The 10,592-nt window shown below is 36.8% G+C and overlaps 1 protein-coding gene across 1 annotated transcript in view; it reads left to right on the top strand.

Annotated features, from left to right (window-relative positions):
- The first annotated feature begins 7,987 nt into the window (after positions 1-7,987).
- The window catches only part of LOC121430641 (voltage-dependent calcium channel subunit alpha-2/delta-1-like), a 50,041-nt gene continuing 47,436 nt past the window's right edge, over positions 7,988-10,592 (top strand). The window contains exon 1 of the mRNA XM_041627961.1: positions 7,988-8,072. The gene's annotated coding sequence lies outside the window, so the exon portion shown is untranslated. The remainder of the gene's footprint in view (positions 8,073-10,592) is intronic.

Raw genomic sequence — 10,592 nt, 5'->3', positions numbered from 1 at the left:
TAGTAATATGTAGTCGACATCAACAGTGAACATAGGGGGCACTTGTCAATTAGAGATGTTCTTAAGACAGTACCAAAGTTATTTGGTAGGCCTGCATCAACACTATAACGTTGTAGGTCCGAGGAAAAGTACCCAGACTTTGAATAATGAGGTATGGGTTCAGGTACCCCTATGGCAGTGATGTCCCTTGGCAATACATTTTATCTAAATTTGCTGCTCTCCACCTAGGTGAAGTAAATGAGTACAGGGCCCGCCCTACAAAGAGTTACAATTGATCCGATCAATCACAACTATGGACGGCCAGCGACATCCACATCTATTATGCATGTTTGTTCAAAATATTTTCTAGCTATGCTGTATATTTATGCATTCATTATTTTCTAGAAAATTCACTGCGCTTCTCTTTGCTTACAAAGGACATGGTGAAAATTTTTCATAAAAATAATTATGACACTGACGGATTTCCATATAGTGACAATTGATCAGATGGGTCCGGTCCTCAGAATTATGTCTCCTTGATAATATCAAATTTTTATCAAAATTGATACTTCAAAATAATTCCTCCAAGTTTTCCCCAGCTTTCATTCATCTGTTCACTAACCTTGTCCCCCCCCAAAAAAAAAAATGGATTGTATGGTTATTTCCACTTCAGTGCTACCCTAGCTATTAGTCAATTGGAAGTGAAAGTTCACCTGATGAAAAACTGAATTTTTAAAAGCAGAATATGAAGAGAATTTTTTTCATTGAGGTTTGATGCAAATCAGTCAAAGAATAAAGGAGATATGATTTTTTTTACAGACATGCAGCTCCTCCTTATGCCGTGTGATACAGATATCCAAAAATGCCATTTTCTTTAAAAAAAAAAATTTATTTTTGTGGTGGATCAGACACATCATTTCAATACCCTTACAATGAGAAAATTATTTGTATTCATCATATTGCATTGAAAAATTGATGATATATATGGGGAAGCTGCTTGCATATGACGTCGCATATCTCAAACTTAAAAAATGCAAGACTCTTTGTTCTTTTTGATGGACTTTAATAAATCATTTGCCAATGTTTTTCTCATTTTTTTTCTTTTCTTTTAATAATGAAAACCAACTTATCTTTCAGGATGAACTTCCCTTTTAAGGACTAACTACATGTAAAAGGTGAACCGTCAACATTTAAAATGTTAACCAGAGTTTTATGGGGTCAAAGGTCATCTAGGGGTCAAAAGAAAAATGACATGAGGTCATTTACATTTTTTTTTCAAGTTTTTGATCAACTTGCTCTCATTTCTGTATATCTGCATCAGTTGTCTTTAATATACTTGGTACAAATGATATTTGGGTATTACCATATTTGTGTCCTTGAGGATGATAAGGTCAAAGGTCATACTAGGGGTCAAAAGATCATATTGCATATTTCATTGATCGCAAAATCAGGCGAGACTTGTGGTCCGTGAACCACCTTATTATTCAACTTTGGTTCAATCCTGAATGTTGACTTTACAGTTCTTTATTTCTACTTGACTGACTCATATCCCCTCGCATGTTGATATGTTATTATGTTTATACGAATGTAGTTGTGTACATTCAATTTTATGAATTACACATACATGTACTTATTCCGTCCATAATTCTCTGTAAAAATGATCAGGTTGGTGCGACGTAACTTGCAAACCGATCTTGTACATAGAATATGATGTATCTTTTCTTTGATTTATGATAGAATTATTTTGTTTGTTTGCAATATTTACAGTATTCATAATGAATTGAGAAATTCAGCAGAGCGTAGTGTATTCTTATTTGTTTATTCTGTACATAATGTTGTATTCTCCTTATTAAATGTTCTACTGCAATTTACAATCTATTTCCTTGCTGGCTGCAATGGTGATTTTTCTAATGTCAATATATGAATCAGATGATTTATAATAGCTGTTTCTAAAATACTGAAGAATAACATATTGTAAATATGACAAGAGGGTAAATTATTTGATACTTTGAATTTGTACTATCTTTGTATAATTGTGATGCACAATAATTTTTTGTCGTAGTACAGATTCAATTTTGAGATTTTTTAAATTTATGATACACATGTGCCTTGTGACCTGATTATATGTCTGTTTGTTATTTGACCCTACATATTGTCCGAGCTTTGCAAGACTACCGGTATTCTTCTTGTTTTAAATATCAAGTTATGTGTTGGAGGAGTTTGGGACATTACTTTGTCAGTCGGAACGAAAACAGTTACACTTTTAAACAAGTAGCACAAATCTAATTTCCTTTCAAAGACCGAAATGTGTCTGTGATTGACAGACACCAATGCATTATCACAATGGTTATCCTGCCATTTTCATAGGAAGAGCGTTTCTACGTAAGTTTACCAGGAAGAATTAATCAGTTTGTCCGATGTGGGTTCAAATCCTGGCCATGGTGTGTTTTCCTTCAGCAAGATTAGGTACCTGGCAAGATTAATTCCTTCAATGCACTGAGTGCTGGTGATGGGAGCTTGAGCAAAAGCCGGGGTAATAATAGCAGCCTTTTGTATCCTCAGGCAAAAGGCACTTTATAAATCCAGCTATTGTTAATATTATGATGATGATGATAACACATAAAATGCCATTTTGTTTCGTATCTGTATGTCACATTTTGTAAAAGTATGGCAGTAAGATGTTATTTAATTAAGTACAGACATATGTGATGCTGAGTTGAGCAAAAATTGGTTCAAATACCAAAGAAATAGATATGAATTTTGTTGAATGGTACCATTTCCAAGGTCACAAGTAGATATGAGATACCTGTCCATGTGGTTGGTATACAAAGCTCTGTGCAAAATCATTTGAGGAACTGCTGAATCAGGGGCGGATCTTCAAGGTCTTCAATTTTAAAAAAAGGGGGCACACCTTTGTTTTTATGGCATTTCTACATTAAAGATTGTAATTTTGCTTCTTGAAGGGGGGGGCACCAGATCCATGCCTGTGCTGAACCAATCCTTATAAAAGTTTTATGTCTGCCATATTGACTTATCTTTCCCGCTTTAAGTGGTTGTATATCTAGGCCGATCTAGGACTGTACCTGATTAGATGTACAGATGAACCAGCCATAGTCAAAGCCTGCTGGAATGCAGGAATCTCATCTACTTGGGCAAAAATTTACTTTTGTAAAGAAAAATATTACTTACTTTGCATACTAGTATCCAGGTCTGGATGTTGCTTCAAAGATTACAGTTAGGTGATTATTCAGTTAATAAGGAAGGTTAACTTCTGCAGAATCAACTAATTCTTTTTTTTTCTCATGTTAGTAATTTATATCAGTATTTATATATATATTAGTACTATACTATGTATGAGAATGATGTCATTGGTTTATTTTGATTTTTTTTTATATGGGATTATTTCACTAATGGATCATGGTGGACATTTGCAGTTTGGAATTACAAACAAGAGTATTCATTTTGAAAAGAGTTGAAGATTTACTTTGATTTGAATTTAAGTTATACATATCCATGTGTGTGAATGGTCACACCTCGTTCAGCATTTGGTTTTTTTCATATGCCGATTCATGCAATCCTTTCTGCAAGGTCAACCCTAGACTGTGGTAGATTTGGGATTTCATGAATGCTGGAACTCAGAAAATTCCCCATTCTTTCAATTTCCTGGATAATTTTCTTTTTAAATTAGTGCACCCCCAACAACAAAAAAAAATAGGTTAATCTTGAAAAGAGAGGAAAAAATAGGACATCTACCGTAGTCACTTTTACATGGGGCTGTGCCATCTCTCCTGTAGTAAATGACATTGATACTATCAAGGTAGAAACTTGTATCTAAAAAGGGGCATTTATTCAGGAAGGTGAAGAAACATTTTTTTGGCTCTTCCAAACAGTTTGTCCCCACTTGGTCTACTTGCATATGGTCTAATTCTCAGATTGTTTAACACCATCATGGCCACTCTCTGCTGTCAATTTACTCTTATTACCATTTGGTCCAACCATCATTTGGTCCAAAACCCACTGTCGTTTAGTCTAACACCCAGATAGACTATTTTCCACTTACTCTACGTATTTTTTTGCACTTTATCTAATGAAAATCTGGCTCCTAAACACTTAATTAATCCAAGTGGTGCTGGACCAAGTGGACATTAGTTGTAATTAGTATAGCCTTAGAGTTAAAAAAAGAAAACAGACACAGTAGCAATTGGGCTAAATGTTCATTAGACCAAAATGGTAGTAAATGATCTGGGACCTGTTGCAGAAAAAGTTGCGTTTAAACGCAATTCAAAATTTCAAGTGCAAGTCCTGGATACGGGAGCTTCATTGGCTAAATAAAAATCAAGTTGCGCAAGATTTTTTGAGTTGCGTTTGATCACAAATCATTCTGCAATGGGCCCCTGGTTAAAGACAGACTAGGAGTAGACCATGTGGGTGTAGACCAAGTGGCAATTTTATGTAAATCTACATTCCTATAAAACTGCCCAAATGTTGGTGTTTTTTCCTCGAATAGACTTGGTGAAAAACTTGATTTTGATAATGTGAAGTGCCTTTGCTGTATGTTACAGTATGTGTTGGCATGTACTCTGGTGCTCAAAAGTTAGTGAACCTCAACAGAAAATGAACATACAGATCACTCTCCTCAAGTCACATCTTTTGGGATCAGTGGCAGATCCAGGGGGGGCATTTCCAGCTAATGTCCCCCCCCCCCTTTTTGAGAGTCACAACATATATTTTAATGGGAATATGTTGGGAGGTTTTTTTTGCTTGTCAAATTTTATGCAGGACAAATTTTTTTGTGACAACCCTTTTTTTGGTCAAATTTTTCTTGGGAAAATATACCCTCCCCCCTTGACTTAGGAGAAATTTGACTTAAAAGAGTTATATAACAATCTGATCTGGGAAAAGATTACTTCGACTAATTTGACTTACAGAAGGTCGATTGCAGAGTTACCAGTATTTAGAGTGTTCAAGTTCTGCCATGTTTTAGATATGAAATTGTGAATTCACATGATATCATAGTACATGTTTCTTTGGGCTCATCGAACATTGTAGTGTTGATGTCTACATTCAACACTCAAGTATGAAGGAGTTCATTTTGTGATGTAGTTCACTATTAAACTTTTGAGCACAACTGGCCCGTATTCTGAAGTCAGGTTTAATTCAAACTCTAGTTGTGGTTTAACTCTGGAAAGCAAGTTGTGACATTATACTGTAACAGTAGAGGTTAAGATGTATCAGCTCATTGATTCTCAAATCAACCTTAACTGTCTGTGAAAGATTTATAAAATATTGTCTTCACCATTAATGAATAAGATAAGAAGCATATAATGGAAACATAGTTTTGACATGATTGGCTTCCTATTATTGTAGCACGGAGTTAGACCATGGTCTAAGTTAAACCTGACCTCAGAATACGGGCCTAAGCATTTAAGTCAGCATTGCACTTATTGATGCTCCAGCCACTCCTGTACAACCGAATCCATACCAACCAAAGTCATTACCTTAATTAACCATGACATACAATTCGTTTGATTGGAGTCCGTTTCGTTGATGTGACTGTGCCTTACACCATACAGGATGTAAGAAACTATCATGACACACTGTATTTTAGTTTGAAATATATTGAGATTTACGCACATAACAGACAATTGTAGGCCATTTCTTTTATAAAGGATTTATACTTTTATGTTAGTCTTTATATCAAGGTTTTTCTTGGAATATGATAGATTGGTTTATGAACTTTGTATATTTCTGTGGCCAAATAAAGTTTGATGATTACTATTCCATTCCTTACTAGTGGTGTTGCTATGATTGTTTTATGCTGATCTGACCAATCCTGTGATGCCCTATGATAACGGACTTATTTCTTCACAAGTTGGTTAAAAAAAAACAGAAAAAATAAGCAAAAAAGAAAGTTGGTGAGTATGGCCATATGCAGCAGGGGGCAGTTGCCCCCCCCCCCCCCGAATTTTTTTTACTGAAAACTTTCACAAAATTCACCAAAAGTGGGCATAAAATTCTTCAATTTCACTTAAATAAATGCAAAAGCATCCCAATGATAAGCTTGGTCACATCGGGTCTTCGCTCCCTCTCTTTTGTGTTTTTTGGGGGATAATTTGTATGCATTCTGTTTTTTTTTTCTACTTTCTTTTCTTGGTTGAGAATCTGTTGGAGGAGGGCATCCCTACTTCTGTACACCAGTAATGGGGGGGGGTTACCCTCCTGTACGACATCACAAATTCAAATCTTTAATAATTCATAACTCCCTTGTTTTTTGATGGTTTTTCACGGATAGGAGCTGAATCAGCCCCCCCCCCCCATCGAAAATTCAGAAAGCATGTTTCCACAAAATCTCTTTACTAGTTACATATGCTATTATATTGTATAAAATGAAGAAAGAAGCTGTATGAAGGGTAGTGTGCTAAGACAGTTGGTATGCTTAAATGTATTGCATTATGAAGGAAAAAAAACAAATGGCCCTTTAATAGTGGATTTAGTCCCTTTTGGAAAAAAAATTGATCTGTAATGCCTTTTTAATAATATTAATAATTAGCTGTTTTATAGCACGATATCAATCTACGACTGGTCAAAGCGCTTCACGATTATCATAACCCAGTCACTGGATTCATAGCTTTTTTAGCAGCCTAATTAGCAGCCTGATAGGCGCACACATGCTAAACCAACAACAATGACGGTTGTTTCCTGCTGGTACCCAATTAGCTGGCACCTTGGTTGAGAGTGGCAAAGTGTAGATTGACGCCTTGCCAAGGGACGCTTGGCCATTCTGGGATTGGAGCACATAACCCTCTGATTACAAGGGGAGGCCGGGTCACAACCGCTACACCATGACACATTCACTTCTTGCAAATAAAGAGAATTTTCTTTTCCAATTTTGTTCACTTTCTGCCGAATGGAAATTTCAAAATTTTATATCTTATAGAGTTACTAAAACTCAATTAGCACAATAACACCCAAATTGATGAAAATTAAATCCTTTCGCAAATGCATGAGCTCATCGAATTTGCTCAAAAAAAATTTAAGTGCCATGATGGCTGAGATTTTCGTAATCATAGAAGCCTGTATGAAAATTGAAATAAGATTCAGTCGCACCTTGATCTATCAATTTGCAGTGGGGGAGCTATGGGGCAGTGTCCCAAACATTTTTACACTGGTGTTGCAAAGTTTCATAGAATTAAAACTAAGGTGTGCTTCAAATCCTTGAAATTCTCAGATACATTTAAAAGGGATACCTTAAAATGACTTTACTAGTAGTCACTGAGTTATTGTTGTATATACACCCTTTAACTGTCTTGCTTCCTCGGCAGAGATGCTTGTACATGTAGGTACACCAGAGAGATATATGGATTCAGTAAATGGGCCGGCTGCACAATCCCAGCGAAACAAAATTTGGGAATTAATCAAATGCCACTAGAGGAGAATAAAACTCCAAGGGTGTAATTTTTGGCAGTATTTGCAAGGGATTCTGATACAAAAAAAAATTATTTTGATGTAAAAGTTAACTCTTCAGTGAAAGGGTAAAAAATGTATATAATATATATATATATATATATAATCATAAAAGGTATAGTAAATGCTGTAGAAATGAAATCATAGATTTTAAAAAGGAGCATAGCTCTCAAAGATGGGCACTGACGAAGAGTGTGACTATACCTTTCATTTTTGAGAGCTATGCTCCTTTTTAAAATCTATGATTTACCGGTAATTTCTACGGCATTTACTATACCTTTTATGGTTATATTATTCCATATGCCGAAGCAGACTATTTCTCTCTCTCTCTCTCTCTCTCTCTATATATATATATATATATATATATATATATACCATTCGCCTTCTCACTCATCCCCCCCCCCAAAAAAAAAGTAAATAAAAAATAAACTCCATCCCCAGACCCCGGCGCAGCCGGCCCCTCAAAAGACAGTCTAGTTGTGAACTTCAGGGTCTGCAACACAGACTACATGAAATCTAAAGTGGATATGAATATGGCGACTACGGTAGCTGTATTTGGGCCGGCGAAAAAATAGTTGATGTCTATTTTGGATTTTACGTGGATTACATGGGCACATACTGAATTTAAGGTTAGTTTCATTTATGACATAAATCTGTCATTGATTTCTCTTGTTTTTCGGCAAGAAGAGGTTGAATTCAGGGATTCTAACCGATGTTTGAAGACGTTCGTATTTGACATTTGATTTGTTTGCAGCTGATGATGACCCGCGCGTGCGATTGCTATTTAGAGTACGGTACGGTACTCCTGCGCGATCCTGCCGAGGCTTTCGGCCCGTGCACAGCTCAGGTACCGTATATACATGTACATGTATGCTCCAATGCATTGGGGATCGCATCGTTCTCGTGCATGAGCGTGAAAGCGCCACGGCATCGCCATTTGATTTGGTATGGCAATTAATGAATGGGCCTTGCTGACTCAGTCACTGTGCTTTGCTCATTATCAGCTGAATGAAGGGAAAGATACAACAACAGGGTAAGATTAGCCAGGCGGCTTTTAAGTTCTAGAGAGTAAAAATCATTTACTAACGTAAGCTAACTCTCATACGAAGCCAGGTGTTCCTGGTATTGGTAATGACCCACACGACTAAAGCCAAAATCTGAAACTCGCCCCCGAGATTTCTACTTTCCTTCAAAAAGATCTAGGCCTAGCCCTAAATCATGTACATCATGGGAAAAACTCTTCATGTCCAACATTTCTACACCCTCGTTGTTATTTTTTGAACAAGAATTAATTTTTAAAAAATGAAAAGACGGAAGAGACTTGCCCGATGTTTACACGTGCGTCAGATAACGTCGGGTGGCGAAAAGCAATAGCCTGGGTAGACAGCTGGCAGCCGTCTGTTTCGAGGAGTCTTTTAACATTTTTTTTTTTATTTCTCCTCGTACACAGACGGCTCGCTATCGTGCACGCACCATTAGGGGACTTGCAATGCAAAATCCCCCCGTCGGGGCTCTTCAATTTTTGTCTTTAATGAATAAAAAAATTGACAATTAATTATTGTGACCAAAATGCAAATTAATATTCCCTCTTGGCATTAATTGCCCAAAAACGGAGAAAAATCAAGTTAAAAGGAACAAAAACAGTGACTTACCTCGGCTGTCACGCTAATTCACTTCCCCGTTTTGTCCGATCTTAAGTACATAAACATATGGCCATTGAGTCCCTGTACAGATCGCGCTAGAACTTCGGTCTCTGTATTTGGTGAATGAAGCCAACGGAGTTCAGCTGAACAACCAACATTTATAACAGAGACCGAAGCTTTTGGTCTAAAGCCTGGGAAGCAAGATGGCGCCGTAAACATCGGGCAGGTCTTCGTCTTTTCACAATATTTTTCTATTTTTTTTTGATGAATTCTTGTTCAAAAAATAACAACGAGGGTGTAGAAATGACATGAGTTTCATGTGACATGACCAAGGTCAAAGGTCATTTAGGGTCAATGAACTTTGGCCGAATTGGGGATATCTGTTAAATTCCCATCATAACTTTGAAAGTTTATGGATCTCATTCATGAAACTTGGACATAATAGTAATCAAGCATCACTGAACATTTTGTGCAAGTTTCAGGTCTAATGATTAAGGTCAAAGGTCATTTAGGGTCAATGAACTTTGGCCGAATCGGGGGTGTCTGTTGAATTACCATCATAACTTTGAAAGTTTATTGGTCTAGTTCATTAAACTTGGACATTAGAGTAATCAAGTATCACTGAACATCCTGTGCGCGTTTCAGGTCACATGACCAAGGTCAAAGGTCAATGAACTTTCTCCGAATTGGATGTATCTGTTGAATTACCATCATAACTTTGAAAGTTTATGGATCTGATTCATGAAACTTGTACATAAGAGTAATCAAGTATCACTGAACATCCTGTGCGAGTTTCAGGTCACATGATCAAGGTCAAAGGTCATGTAAGGTCAGTGAACTTTGGCCATGTTGGGTTTTTTTTGTTGAATAACCATCATATCTCTGTAAGTTAATTGGTCTAGTTCATAAAAAGTGGACATAAGAGTAACCATGTATCACTGAACATCTTGTGCGAGTTAGAGTAGTATTCAAAGTCAGCACTGCTGCTATATTGAACCGCGTGATGCAGGTGAGACGGCCAGAGGCATTCCACTTGTTACTCTCTAGAAGCCGCCTGGCTAGGTAAGATCGGACAGTACGGTACCGGTACATTACTACATAGACCACATAATGAAACACTCAGGAAGAGCGCCCCACAGCGTTGCCTTTGAGTAACTTGTATTAACTATTATATTGACCTTTTTACCTTGCTTTGCTCAGGCTGTTTGCATATCATGAGATGGTTGTGTACAAAATGTATGAGGGAAGGGGTGAAGGAATAGATGATTTTTACATGTAGGCCTAGATTTTTTTTTCTGAAGTTAATCAAAGATTAATATATTTCAGAGGTTTCTGGGTATTTTATTCTCATGCGCCACCCTACATCGAGCGAAGTTCGTGAGGCTTCACTCCCCCGAACTTCGGGACTGTGAACTTGTTCGGATATTCCTAGACTAGAGGCAAAGGTGGGATAAAACAGTTATTTATTGTAAAAATGATAGAAAAATATATCGAGAAAGAAAAATA

This window comes from Lytechinus variegatus, chromosome 17, assembly GCF_018143015.1.
Source record: "Lytechinus variegatus isolate NC3 chromosome 17, Lvar_3.0, whole genome shotgun sequence".
NCBI classification, from domain to species: Eukaryota; Metazoa; Echinodermata; class Echinoidea; order Temnopleuroida; family Toxopneustidae; genus Lytechinus; species Lytechinus variegatus.
Note: the sequence above shows the minus strand (reverse complement) of the source record. Positions and strands in the feature narration are given on the sequence as shown.